Source organism: Arachis stenosperma, chromosome 1, assembly GCF_014773155.1.
Source record: "Arachis stenosperma cultivar V10309 chromosome 1, arast.V10309.gnm1.PFL2, whole genome shotgun sequence".
In the NCBI taxonomy this organism is placed as follows: domain Eukaryota; kingdom Viridiplantae; phylum Streptophyta; class Magnoliopsida; order Fabales; family Fabaceae; genus Arachis; species Arachis stenosperma.
Genome location: NC_080377.1, coordinates 114,576,559 through 114,591,762, shown reverse-complemented (window position 1 = coordinate 114,591,762; position 15,204 = coordinate 114,576,559). Strand labels below are relative to the sequence as shown.

At 40.3% G+C, this 15,204-nt stretch overlaps 1 non-coding gene across 1 annotated transcript; it reads right to left on the bottom strand.

The window, feature by feature from the left end:
- LOC130950142 (small nucleolar RNA R71) lies at positions 1 to 108 on the bottom strand. Its single transcript, XR_009073529.1, has one exon. It is a non-coding gene; the product is annotated as a small nucleolar RNA R71 (small nucleolar RNA).
- Positions 109 to 15,204: the final 15,096 nt, after the last annotated feature.

The window sequence follows — 15,204 nt, the reverse complement described above, 5'->3', positions numbered from 1 at the left end:
AAGCTTAGAGTGGAAGTCCAAACCTTCAGACAGAAGGAAGGTGAATCCCTCTATGAAGCTTGGGAAAGATACAAACAATTGATCAGAAAGTGTCCTTCTGACATGCTTTCTGAATGGAGCATCATACGTATCTTCTATGATGGTCTGTCTGAACTGTCCAAGATGTCATTGGATAGCTCTGCTGGAGGATCTCTTCATCTGAAGAAGACGCCTGCAGAAGCTTAAGAACTCATTGAAATGGTTGCAAATAACCAATTCATGTACACTTCTGAAAGGAATCCTGTGAACAATGGGACGAATCAGAAGAAAGGAGTTCTTGAGATTGATACTCTGAATGCCATATTGGCTCAGAACAAAATATTGACTCAACAAGTCAATATGATTTCTCAAAGTCTGTTTGGAATGCAAGCTGCACCAGGCAGTACTAAGGATGCTTCATCTGAAAAAGAAGCTTATGATCCTGAGAACCCTTCAATGGAAGAGGTGAATTACATGGGAGAACCCTATGGAAACACTTATAATCCTTCATGGAGAAATCATCCAAATCTCTCATGGAAGGATCAACAGAGACCTCAACAAGGTTTCAACAACAATAATAGTGGAAGAAACAGGTTTAGCAATGGCAAGCCTTTTCCATCATCTTCTCAGCAACAGACAGAGAATTCTAAGCAGAACCACTCTGACTTAGCAACCATGGTCTCTGATCTAATCAAAACCACTCAAAGTTTCATGACTGAAACAAGGTCCTCCATTAGGAATTTGGAGGCACAAGTGGGACAGCTAAGCAAGAAAATTACTGAACTCCCTCCTAGTACTCTTTCAAGCAATACAGAAGAGAATCCAAAAGGAGAATGCAAGGCCATTAACATGACCCACATGACCGAACTTGGAGAGGAGGAAGAGGCAGTGATTGCCACTGAGGAAGACCTCAATGGACGTCCACTGACCTCTAATGAGTTCCCTAATGAGGAACCATGGGAATCTGAGGCTCATAATGAGACCATAGAGATTCCATTGGATTTACTTCTGCCATTCATGAGCTCTGATGAGTATTCTCCCTCTGAAGAGGATGAAGATGTCACTGAAGAGCAAGTTGCTAAATACCTTGGAGCAATCATGAAGCTAAATGACAAATTATTTGGTAATGAGACTTGGGAGGATGAACCTCCTTTGCTCACTAAAGAACTGGATGACTTGTCTAGGCAGAAATTACCTCAAAAGAGACAGGACCCTGGGAAGTTCTCAATAGCTTGTGCCATAGGCACCATGACCTTTGAGAAGGCTCTGTGTGACCTAGGGTCAAGCATAAACCTCATGCCTCTCTATGTAATGGATAAGTTAGGGATCTTTGAGGTACAAGCTGCAAAAATCTCAATAGAGATGGCAGACAACTCAAGAAAACAAGCTTATGGACTTGTAGAGGATGTTCTGGTGAAAGTTGAAGACCATTACATCCCTACTGATTTCATAATCCTAGAGACTGGGAAGTGCATGGATGAATCTATCATCCTTGGCAGACCCTTCCTAGCCACAGCAAAGGCAGTGATTGATGTGGACAAAGGAGAATTGATCATTCAAGTGAATGAAGAATCCTTTGTGTTTAAGGCTCAAGGATATCCCTCTGTAACCATGGAGAGGAAGAATGAAGAGCTTCTCTCAAAATAGAGTCAAACAGAGCCCCCACAGTCAAACTCTAAGTTTGGTGTTGGGAGGCCACAACCAAATTCTAAGTTTGGTGTTGAACCCCCACATTCAAACTCTAAGTTTGGTGTTGGGAGGTTCCAACATTGCTCTGAGTATCTGTGAGGCTCCATGAGAGCCCACTGTCAAGCTACTGACATTAAAGAAGCACTTGTTGGGAGGCAACCCAATGTTATATTTATCTAATTTCCTTTGTTATTTTATGTTTTCTGTAGGTTGATGATCATGGAAAGTCACAAAATCAATTGAAAAAGCAAAAACAGAATGAAAAACAGAAAAAAAAATAGCACACCCTGGAGGAAAACCTTGCTGGCGTTTAAACACCAGTAAGGGCAGCAAATGGGCGTTTAACGCCCAGTCTGGCACCATTCTGGGTGTTTAACGCCAGAAAGGGGCACCAGACTGGCGTTAAACACCAGGAAAGGTGAAGAAGCTGGCGTTAAACGCCAGAAATGGGCACCAGCCCGGTGTTTAACGCCAGAGTTGGCATAAAGAGCATTTTTGCTCGCCACTTGGTGCAGGGATGAATTTTTCTTGACACCTCAGGATCTGTGGACCTCACAGGATCCCCACCTACCCCACCACTCTCTCTCTTCTTCACCCATTCACCAATCACCTCAACACCTCTTCCCCAAAAACCCCTCACCTATCAAATCCCACTATGCTCTTCACCACTTACATCCATCCTTCATAAAACCCCACCTACCTCACCATTCAAATTCAAACCACTTTCCATCCCAAATCCACCCATAATGGCCGAACCATACACCCCCTCCCCACTCCTATATAAACCCATCTTCACCACCTCATTTTCACACAACCTAAACACTACTTCTCTCCCTTTGGCCGAAACACAAAGCCCCCCTCCATTTCCTCTATTTCTTCTTCTTCTACTCTCTTCTTCCTTCTTTTGCTCGAGGACGAGCAAAGCTTCTATGTTTGGTGTGGTAAAAGCATTGCTTTTTGTTTTTCCATAACCATTTATGGCATCTAAGGCCGGAGAAACCTCTAGAAAGAGGAAAGGGAAGGCAAAAGCTTCCACCTCCGAGTCATGGGAGATGGAGAGATTCATCTCAAGGGTGCATCAAGACCACTTCTATGAAGTTGTGGCCATGAAGAAGGTGATCCCCGAGGTCCCTTTCAAACTCAAAAAGAGTGAATATCCGGAGATCCGACATGAGATCCGAAGAAGAGGTTGGGAAGTTCTTACTAACCCCATTGAACAAGTCAGAATCTTAATGGTTCAAGAGTTCTATGCCAATGCATGGATCACCCAGAACCATGATCAAAGTGTGAACCCAAATCCAAAGAATTATCTTACAATGGTTCAGGGGAAATACTTAGATTTTAGTCCGGAAAATGTAAGGCTAGCATTCAACTTGCCCATGATGCAAGGAGATGAACACCCTTACACTAGAAGGGTCAACTTTGATCAAAGGTTGGACCAAATCCTCATAGACATTTGTGAAGAGGGCGCTCAATGGAAGAGAGATTCAAGAGGAAAGCCGGTTCAACTGAGAAGGCATGACCTCAAGCCCGTGGCTAGGGGATGGTTGGAGTTTATCCAACGCTCAATCATTCCCACTAGCAACCGGTCCGAAGTTACTATAGACCGGGCCATCATGATTCATAGTATCATGATTGGAGAGGAAGTAGAAGTTCATGAGGTTATAGCCTAAGAACTTTATAAGGTGGCGGACAAGTCCTCTACCTTGGCAAGGTTAGCCTTTTCTCATCTCATTTGTCACCTCTGTTATTCAGTTGGAATTGACATAGAGGGAGACATCCTCATTGATGAGGACAAGCCCATCACTAAGAAAAGGATGGAGCAAACAAGAGATCCCACTCATCATGAAATCCCTGAGATACCTTCAAGGGATGCACTTTCCTCCACAAAACTATTAGGAGCAAATCAACACCTCCCTAGGAGAATTGAGTTCCAACATGGGACAACTAATGGTGGAGCACCAAGAATATTGATGACAAGTCATCATATACCTATATTTCTATGCTTTTTCATACAAGAAATTGATAAATTGTGCTTAAATATTGAATGCTTTTGTACTTAAATGATAGATTTCCTTGATCTTTTAATTTTATAAGTCTTGTAGGAAATAAAAAGAAAAAGAAGCAAAGAAGCACAAAAAAAGGAGAAAAAAAGAGCTTTGTGACACACTTTGAAGTTGGGGTATACTTTGGAGCTTTAGGCCACACTTTTAAAAGCGTGGTCCATGACAAAATCAAAGAAGAAAGCAACCAGCACGCACACTGCCCTGCCCTTGCCAAGGGCAGGGCAGAATCGTGATGCAAAGTGAGGTTGGAAGCAAGAATTTTCGCTAAGGTAAAATCTGGGCGCTCACAGCATGACCATGCCTCCTTTAAAGAGCTATAACTTGAGCTACAGACGTCCAATTGATGTGCTTCCAGTTGCGTTGGAAAGCTGACATTCCGAGCTTTCCAACGATATATAACAATTCATATTTGGCGCACAAATGGGGCATGAGTGAAAGGCATCTTTAAGGGCCAAAAATAAGCGAAAATAAACCAAAGTGCTTCCACCAAGGCTCGAAGCTGGAGCCTCACCCCAAAACAAAGTAGCGCTCAATTTTCTGCCCTGCCCTCTTGGAGAGCAGGGCAATGTCGTGCTCTTCATGGAAAATCAAGGAAAATTGCTGCCTACAATGCTTGCCACAAGAGTTGAATACGGGACCATGAGGAAGCAAGGAATTAAGCTTCACTTGGTACCAAGAAAGCCAAGGAAAATGGGTAGCGTGTGTAGCATCCAAGTTTCGAACTCGGGACGTCAAAGTGGAAACACTGCCCTGCCCTCCGCGAGGGCAGGGCAGCATTTTGTTGTGGCATGCATCTGGCGCACCAAGGCACAATTCTGGCGCACCACAGCATCATCTGGCAGCACCAGCAGCGCACCAAGGCATCAATCTGGCGCACCAACTTTTTCTGCCCTGCCCTCCGCGAGGGCAGGGCAGCATCCTGCGCACCAAGCCTGCACCACGCCCGCACCACGCACGCACCAAGCACCAAATCCTGCCCTGCCCTCCACAAGGGCAGGGCAGCCTCCTGGGAGCAAACACTCATGGGCCAAAATCCAACCAAAATTCCATTTAAATTCAATTCCTCTCCAAATTGAATCAAGGCCAACCAAACCCATTTCTCCTCAAATCCAAAGCAAGCAAAGCCCACATCATCACTCAAAGGCACATGGATCAATTAAATTAGGATTTTCATTTTTGTAATTTGTTTTAATTTCATTTTCATTTTTCATTTTGTAAAGCCTATATAAAGGCATTAATAGGAGCTCGATTGGAGGGAAAAGGCTTGCTCCATTAGAGAGCTCTCTCTTTAGTCTTTCTCTTGTTTTGAAATTTTGGATTGAGGTTGGAGGAATTCTGTTCCAATCTTTGATCTGAAATTCATTTGTGTTCTTCTGCATAATTGAGGAAATTGAGAAATTGGATCTGAAGTTTCTTTTACTGCTTTCATCTTTCTTCTCTTCTGCAATCGTTCTTGGTTGGATCAAGGAAGGAATTGAGATCTAGACTTGTTTTCTAGTCTCTTTGATTTCCTGAGATCTTCAATCTCATTTGGCAATTAAACTGAATTTAATTTCTGTTTGCTTCTTCAAGCAATTCTGCTTTCTGTTTAAGATTTGTTGCAAGTTACTTTTCTGCTTGATTGCTCCTTACATTCTCTTGTTGAATTTCTTGAATCCCAGCTCCCAAAATCCTTTTATTCTGCCTGCAATTTAAATTTTAAGTTGCTTGATTTATTGCTTCCTTTAATTTCCAGCACCCACTCCCCATTTACATTTAATGCAATTTACATTTCTTGTCATTTAAGATTCTTGCAATTTACATTTCTTGCTCTTTAAGTTACTTGCCAATTTACTTTCTGCATCTTTAAGATTTCTGCCATTTACTTTCTGTTGGCTACACTTCACACAATTCACTCAATGTTAGCTTGACTAAACTAATCACCCACTAAAGTTGCTTGATCCATCAATCCCTGTGGGATCGATGGTGGACGAAATTGTGATTCCTATTTTGTGCCTTTTGGCATCATTGTGAAATTATTCCTTTTAGAAATTGACCTTCTTTCACAACTCCGTTCAACTAACCAGCAAGTGTACTGGGTCGTCCAAGTAATAACCTTACGTGAGTAAGGGTCGAATCCACAGAGATTGTTGGTATGAAGCAAGCTATGGTCACCTTGTAAATCTCAGTTAGGCAGATTAAATATTGATTTATGGGTTTCGTAAATAGAAATAAGAAAATAAATAATAAAAGAGATAGAAATACTTATGTAGATTCATTGGTGGGAATTTCAGATAAGTGGAATGGAGGTGCTGTAGAGCTCTCGGACGCCTGCTCTCCTATTCCTTCTACTCAATCCTTCTTACTCCTTTCCATGGCAAGCTTTGTATAGGGGTTCACCATCAACTGTGGCTACTTTCAATCCTCACGGGGAAATATCCTATGCGGCTGTCACTCGCACAGCTAACCAGTCTGGAGGCATCACCCATGGTTGATAGCTACATCCCATCCTCGCAGTGAAAGCTAATGCTCACGCACTCTGTCACAGTACGGCCAATCACCGGTTGGTTCCCTCCCCTACTGGAATAGAATCCCTCTTTTGCGTCTGTCACTAACGCCCAGCAGGTTACAGGTTTGAAGCACGTCACAGTCATTCATGAACGGAATCCTACTCGGAATACCACAGACAAGGTGAGACTTTCCGGATTCCCAGGATCCTACTCGGAACACCACAGACAAGGTTGGACTTTCCGGATCCAGATAAATGCCGCCATCCATCTAGCTTATACCACGAAGATTCTGTTGGGGAATCTAAGAGATACACATTCAAGCTTGTGTTGCATGTAGAACGTAAGTGGTTGTCAATCACGCGCGTTCATGAGTGAGAACGTTAATGAGGGTTATTAACTCATCACATTCATCATGTTCTTGGGTACGAATGAATACCTTGGAATAAGAATAAAAGTGGAATTGAATAAAAGAAAGTAGAACTTCATTAATCTTTTAGGTACAGCAGAGCTCCACACCCTTAATCTATGGTGTGCAGAAACTCCACCGTTGAAAATACATAAGCATAAGGTTCAGGCATGGCCGAATGGCCAGCCCCCTAAACCGTGATCAATGATCCCCTAAGATGAAGAATAAAACAAAACTGAGACCAAAGATGTCTAATACAATAGATAAGTGTCCTATATATACTAGACTAGCTACTAGGGTTTACATGAGTAAGTAATTGATGCATAAATCCACTTCCGGGGCCCACTTGGTGTGTGCTTGGGCTGAGCTTGATCAATCCACGTGTAGAGGCATTTCTTGGCGTCAAACTTCAGGTTATGACGTGTTTTGGGCGTTTAACTCCGAATCATGACGTTTTTATGGCGTTTAACTCCAGACAGCAGCATGAACTTGGCGTTTAACGCCAAGTTACGTCGTCATTCTTCGAATAAAGTATGGACTATTATATATTGCTGGAAAGCCCTGGATGTCTACTTTCCAACGCCGTTGAGAGCGCGCCATTTGGAGTTCTGTAGCTCCAGAAAATCCATTTCGAGTGCAGGGAGGTCAGAATCCAACAGCATCAGCAGTCCTTTTGTCAGCCTTTTTCAGAGTTTTGCTCAAATCCCTCAATTTCAGTCAGAATTTACCTGAAATCACAGAAAAACACACAAACTCATAGTAAAGTCCAGAAATGTGAATTTAACATAAAAACTAATGAAAACATCCCTAAAAGTAGCTTAAACTTACTAAAAACTATATAAAACAATGCCAAAAAGCGTATAAATTATCCGCTCATCACAACACCAACTTAAATTGTTGCTTGTCCCCAAGCAACTGAAAATCAAATAGGATAAAAAGAAGAGAATATACTATAAAGTCCAAAATATCAATGAATATTAATTTAATTACATGAGCGGGACTTGTAGCTTTTTGCTTCTGAACAGTTTTGGCATCTCACTTTTTCCTTTGAAGTTTATGAATGATTGGCTTCTCTAGGAACTTAGAATTTCGGATAGTGTTATTGACTTTCCTAGTTAAGCATGTTGATTCTTGAACACAGCTACTTATGAGTCTTGGCTGTGGCCCTAAGCACTTTGTCTTCCAGTATTACCACCGGATACACAAATGCCACAGACACATAACTGGGTGAACCTTTTCAGATTGTGACTTAGCTTTGCTAAAGTCCCCAGTTAGTGGTGTCCAGAGCTCTTGAGCACACTCTTTTGCTTTGGATCACGAATTTAACCACTCAGTCTCAAGCTTTTCACTTGGACCTTCATGACACAAGCACATGGTTAGGGACAGCTTGATTTAGCCGCTTAGGCCTGGATTTTATTTCCTTAGGCCCTCCTATCCATTGATGCTCAAAGCCTTGGATCCTTGCTACCCTTGCCTTTTGGTTTTAAGGGCTATTGGCTTTTTCTACTGCTCCTTCTTTTTCTATATAGTCTTTTTAGCTCCATTTTTTTTTTCGAATGCTTCTTCTTTTTCACTGCTTTTTCTTGCTTCAAGAATCAATTTCATGATTTTTCAGATCCTCAATAACATTTCTCTTTGTTCATCATTCTTTCAAGAGCCAACAATTTTAACATTCATAAACAACAAGATCAAAAGACATATGCACTGTTCATTCATTCATTCAGAAAACAAAAAGCATTGTCACCACATCAATATAATCAAACTAAATTCAATAATAATTTCGAAAATTATGTACTTCTTGTTCTTTTGAATTAAAACATTTTTCTTTTTAAGAGAGGTGAAGGACTAATGGATTTTATTCATAGCTTTAAGGCATGGTTACATACTAATGATCATGAAATAAAGACACAAAACATAGATAAACACAATAATTAAAAACCGAAAACAGAAAGAAATAAAGAACAAGGAATGAATCCACCTGAGTGAGGGTGGCGCCTTCTTGAAGGACCAATGATGTTCTTCAGTTCTTCTATGTCCCTTCCTTGCCTTTGTTGCTCCTCCCTCATTGCTCTTTGATCTTCTCTTATTTCTTGGAGAATGATGGAGTGTTCATGATGTTCCACCCTTAGTTGCTTCCAATATTTGTGTGGAGGACAACTTATCCCCTGAGGTATCTCAGGGATCTCTTGATTTGCAGCCACATGTTCTACCCAACTGAGCTATTCCAGCTTATATGAGTCTTTCCATCTCCCATGACTCAGAGGTGGAAGCTTTTGTCTTCCCCTTGAGGTTTCTCTGGCTTTAGGTGCCATTAATGGTAATGGAAAAGCAAAAAAGCTATGCTTTTACCACACCAAACTTAAAATATTGCTCGCCCTCGAGCAAGAGAAGAAAGAAGAGATGAAGAAGAAGAAGAATGAAAATGGAGGAGAGTGAGGGAGATGGATTCGGCTATATGGGTGGGATTGGGTGGGAAAGAATTTTGAATTTTGAAGGTGAGTGGGGTTTATGGGGAAGAGTGGATAGATGTAGGTGGTGAATGAAAAATAGAAGGGATGACCATGAATGGAGAGAGAGAGGGCGAGGTAGGTGGGGATCCTGGGAGGTTCACAGATCCTGAGGTGAAAACAAATACCATTCCTTCACCATATAGGCATGTAACATGCCTCCATGCATCATCCTGGCGTTCAAACGCCCATTTGTGCATGTTCTGGGCGTTAAACGCCCATGTGATGCTTGTTTCTGGCGTTGAACGCCAGTTTCAAGCTTATTTCTGGCGTTCAGCGCCAGATTGTCCTCTGTGTGCGCATCCTGGCGTTAAACGCCAGGATGTAGCTTGTTTTGGGCGTTCAGCGCCAGAATGGTGCTCTGTTCTGGCGTTGAACGCCGGCCAGATGCACCTTCTGGGCGTTGAACGCCAGCCCGTGCGTCCTCCAGGGTGAAAAATTTTTTTCTTCTGTTTTTGATTCTGTTTTTAATTTTTTTGATTTTTTTCGTGACTCCTCATGATCATGTACCTAATTAAACACAAAAATAACAAAGAAACAAAATAAAATAAAATTAGATAAATAAAATTGGGTTGCCTCCCAACAAGCGCTTCTTTAATGTCAATAGCTTGACAGTGGCTCTCATGGAGCCACAAGGTGATCAGGTCAACTTAAGTGTGGTATTCCCAACACCAAACTTAGAGTTTGGATATGGGGTTTGGACACCAAACTTAGAGTTTGGTTGTGGCTTCACAACACCAAACTTAGAGTTTGACTGTGTGGGCTCTTCTTGACTCTGAACTGAGAGAAGTTCTTCATGCTTACTCTCTTTTGTCACAGAGGGATGGCCATGTGCCTGAAACACAAGGTAGTCCCCATTCAATTGAAGGACTAATTCACCTCTGTTGACATCTATCACAGCTCCTGCTGTGGCTAGGAAAGGTCTTCCTAGGATGATGCATTCATCATCTTCCTTCCTAGTGTCTAGGATTATGAAATCAGTAGGGATGTAAAGGCCTTCTACCTTTACTAGCACGTCCTCTACTATTCCATAAGCTTATCTTATGGACTTATCTGCCAATTGTAATGAGAACAAGGCAGGTTGTACCTCAATGATCCCTAGCTTCTCCATTACAGAGAGTGGCATAAGATTGATCCCTGAGCCAAGATCACATAGAGCTTTTTCAAAGCTCATGGTGCCAATGGTGCAAGGTATTAAGAATTTGCCAGGATCTTGTTTCTTTTGAGGTAGAGTTTTCTGAATCCAGGTATCTAGTTCACTAATGAGCAAGGGAGGTTCACTTTCCCAGGCCTCATTACCAAACAGCTTGGCATTCAGCTTCATGATAGCTCCTAAGTATTGAGCAACTTGCTCTCCAGTTATATCTTCATTCTCTTCAGAGGATGAATATTCTTCAGAGCTCATGAATGGCAGAAGGAGATTTAAAGGAATCTCTATGGTCTCTAGATGAGCCTCAGATTCCTCAGGATCCTTAATAGGAAACTCCTTCTTGCTTGAGGAACGTCCCAGGAGGTCTTCCTCACTGGGATTTTTGTCCTCCTCCTCCTTGGTGCATTCGGTCTTTTTGATTAAATCAATGGCCTTGCACTCTCCTTTTGGATTTTTTTCTGTATTGCTTGGGAGAGTACTGGGAGGAATGTCAATGACTTTCTTACTCAGCTGGCCCACTTGTGCCTCCAGATTTCTAATGGAGGATCTTGTTTCATTCATGAAACTGAAAGTGGCTTTTGACAGATCAGAGATTATATTGGCTAAATTAGAAGTGTTTTGTTCAGAGTTCCCTGTCTGTTGCTGAGAAGATGATGGATATGGCTTACTATTATTCAGCCTGTTGCGTCCACCATTGTTAAAACCTTGTTGAGGTTTTTGTTGATCCTTCCATGAGAAATTTGGATGATTTCTCCATGATGAGTTATAGGTGTTTCCATAAGGTTCACCTAAGTAATTAACCTTTGCCATGGCAGGGTTTTCAGGATCATAAGCTTCTTCAGAAGCTGCCTCTCTAGTACTGTTGGATGCATGTTGCAATCCATTCAGATTTTGAGAGATCATGTTGACCTGTTGAGTCAACACTTTGTTCTGAGCCAATATGGCATTCAGAGCATCAATTTCAAGAACTCCTTTCTTCTGAGGTACCCCATTATTCACGGAATTCCTCTCAGAGGTATACATGAACTGGTTGTTTGCAACCATGTCAATGAGTTCTTGTGCCTCTTCAGGCGTTTTCTTCAGGTGAATAGATCCACCTGCAGAATGGTCCAATGACATTTTTGAAAATTCGGAGAGACCATAATAGAATATATCTAATATGGTCCATTCTGAAAACATGTCAGATGGACATCTTTTGGTCAGCTGCTTGTATCTTTCCCAAGCTTCATAGAGGGATTCACCATCTTTTTGTTTGAAGGTTTGAACATCCACTCTCAGCTTGCTCAACTTTTGAGGAGGAAAGAATTTATCCAAGAAGGCAGTGACCAGCTTATCCCATGAGTCCAGGCTATCCTTGGGTTGTGAATCCAACCATACTCTAGCTCTGTCTCTTACAGCAAAAGGGAAAAGCAAGAGTCTGTAGACTTCAGGATTAACTCCATTTGTCTTTACAGTATCACAGATCTGCAAGAACTCAGTTAAAAACTGGTAAGGATCTTCAGATGGAAGTCCATAAAACTTGCAGTTTTGTTGCATTAAAGCAACTAGTTGAGGTTTAAGCTCAAAGTTATTGGCTCCAATGGCAGGAATGGAGATGCTTCTTCCATCAAACTTGGACGTTGGCTTTGTGAAGTCACCAAGCATTCTCCTTGCATTATTATTATTATTTTCTTCTGCCATCTCTTTCTCTTGTTCGAAAATTTCTAAGAGGTTGCTTCTGGATTGTTGTAATTTAGCTTCTCTTAATTTTTTTTATTTATTCTTTTTACTTTAATAATCCAAGGTAATGGCTCCCAAGATTTGGTGCACAGAACCTGGTCCAAAATCAACTTCACAGTTTGTTTCAACAAGAGTGCCTTTATCCCTGTTCCTACTCATATGAAAGAGAAGAAAACAAGAAAAAGAAAGAGGAATCCTCTATGTCACAGTATAGAGATTCCTTTATGTTAGTAGAAAAAGAAAGGGGTAGGAGAGTGAAGAATGGATTCGGATTTATGGATGAAGGGAGGTGAAGAGAAGTGTTAGTAATTAAATAATTAAATAGAAGAAGAAAAGAGAAGAAAGAATTCGAAAATAATTTTTGAGAAAGGGGTTAGTGTTTTCGAAAATTATAATTAAAATTTAAACATGAAACAATTAATTAATTAAAAAGAATTTTTGAAAAAGGGATGAGATATTTTCGAAAATAGAAGAGGGAAAAGTAGTTAAGTGGTTTTGAAAAAGATAAGAAACAAACACAAAGTTAGTTAGTTGATTGGAAAAGATTTGAAATCAAAATTGAAAAAGATAAGAAGATAAGAAGTTAGATAAGATATTTTGAAATCAAATTTTGAAAAATATAAAATTTTAAAAAAGGATAAGATAAAAAGATAAGATAAAAATTTTAAGAAAAAGATATTTTGAAAAAGATTTAAATTTTAAAAATTACTTAACTAACAAGAAACTACAAGATAAGATTCTAGAACTTAAAGATTGACCCTTTCTTAACAAGAAAGTAACAAACTTCAAATTTTTGAACCAATCACATTACTTGTTAGTTTATTTTCGAAAATATCAAATAAAGATAAGAAAAAGATTTTGAAAATATTTTGAAAAAGATTTTTGAAATTTTCGAAAATAATAAAAAAAAGGAAAAAGATATGATTTTTGAAAAAGATTTTGAAAAGATAAGATTTTTAAAATTGAAATTTTGACTTGACTTGTAAGAAACAACTAATTTTAAAAATTTTTTTGACCAAGTCAACCCAAAATTTCGAAAATTGGAGGGAAATAAGGAAAAGATATTTTTTTGATTTTTGAATTTTTAATTATGAAAGAGAAAAACAACAAAAATACTCAATGCATGAAATTTTTAGATCAAAACCATGAATGCATGCAAGATTGCTATGAATGTCAAGATGAACACCAAGAACACTTTGAAGATCATGATGAACATCAAGAACATAATTTTGAAAAATTTTTGATGCAAAGAAAACATGCAAGTGGTGGACGAAATTGTGATTCCTATTTTGTGCCTTTTGGCATCATTGTAAAATTATTCCTTTTTAGAAATTGACCTTCCTTCACAACTCCGTTCAACTAACCAGCAAGTGTACTGGGTCATCCAAGTAATAACCTTACGTGAGTAAGGGTCGAATCCATAGAGATTGTTGGTATGAAGCAAGCTATGGTCACCTTGCAAATCTCAGTTAGGCAGTTTAAATCTGTTTATGGTGAGTTCGAATATTAATAATAAAATAAATAATAAAAGGATAGAAATACTTATGCAGATTCATTGGTAGGAATTTCAGATAAGCGGAATGGAGGTGCTGTAGAGCTCTCGGACGCCTGCTCTCCTATTCCTTCTACTCAATCCTTCTTACTCCTTTCCATGGCAAGCTTTGTATAAGGGTTCACTATCAGCTGTGGCTACTTTCATTCCTCTCGGGGAAATAACCTGTGCGGCTGTCACTCGCACAGCTAACCAGTCTGGAGGCATCACCCATGGTTGATAGCTACATCCCATCCTCGCAGTGAAAGCTAATGCACGCACTCTGTCACAGTACGGCCAATCACCGGTTGGTTCCCGCTCCTACTGGAATAGAATCCCTCTTTTGCGTTTGTCACTAACGCCCAGCAGGTTAAAGTTTGAAGCACGTCACAGTCATTCATGAACGGAATCCTACTCAGAATACCACAGACAAGGTGAGACCTTCCGGATTCCCAGGACCCTACTCGGAACACCACAGACAAGGTTGGACTTTCCGGATCCAGATGAATGCCGCCATCTATCTAGCTTATACCACGAAGATTCTGTTGGGGAATCTAAGAGATACACATTCAAGCTTCTTTGCATGTAGAACGTAAGTGGTTGTCAATCACGCGCGTTCATGAGTGAGAATAATAATGAGAGTTATTAACTCATCACATTCATCATGTTCTTGAGTACGAATGAATATCTTGGAATAAGAATAAGAGAGGAATTGAATAAAAGAAAATAGAACTTCATTAATCTTTGAGGTACAGCAGAGCTCCACACCCTTAATCTATGGTGTGCAGAAACTCCACCGTTGAAAATACATAAGCAAAAGGTTCAGGCATGGCCGAATGACCAGCCCCCTAAACGTGATCACTAGATCAAAATACAATCCAGGATGTCTAATACAATAGTAAGAGGTCCTATATATACTAGACTAGCTACTAGGGTTTACATGAGTAAGTAATTGATGCATAAATCCACTTCCGGGGCCCACTTGGTGTGTGTTTGGGCTGAGCTTGATCAATCCACGTGTAGAGGCATTTCTTGGTGTTGAACTTTGAGTTATGACGTGTTTTGGGCGTTCAACTCCGAATCATGACGTTTTTCTGGCGTTTAACTCCAGACAGCAGCATGAACTTGGCGTTTAACGCCAAGTTACGTCGTCATTCTTCGAATAAAGCATGGACTATTATATATTGCTGGAAAGCCCTGGATGTCTACTTTCCAACGCCGTTGAGAGCGTGCCAATTGGAGTTCTGTAGCTCTAGAAAATCCATTTCGAGTGCAGGGAGGTCAGATTCCAACAGCATCAGCAGTCCTTTTGTCAGCCTTTTTCAGAGTTTTGCTCAAATCCCTCAATTTCAGTCAGAATTTACCTGAAATCACAGAAAAACACACAAACTCATAGTAAAGTCCAGAAATGTGAATTTAACATAAAAACTAATGAAAACATCCCTAAAAGTAGCTTAAACTTACTAAAAACTATATAAAAACAATGCCAAAAAGCGTATAAATTATCCGCTCATCACAACACCAAACTTAAATTGTTGCTTGTCCCCAAGCAACTGAAAATCAAATAGGATAAAAAGAAGAGAATATACTATAAAATCCAAAATATCAATGAATATTAATTTAATTACA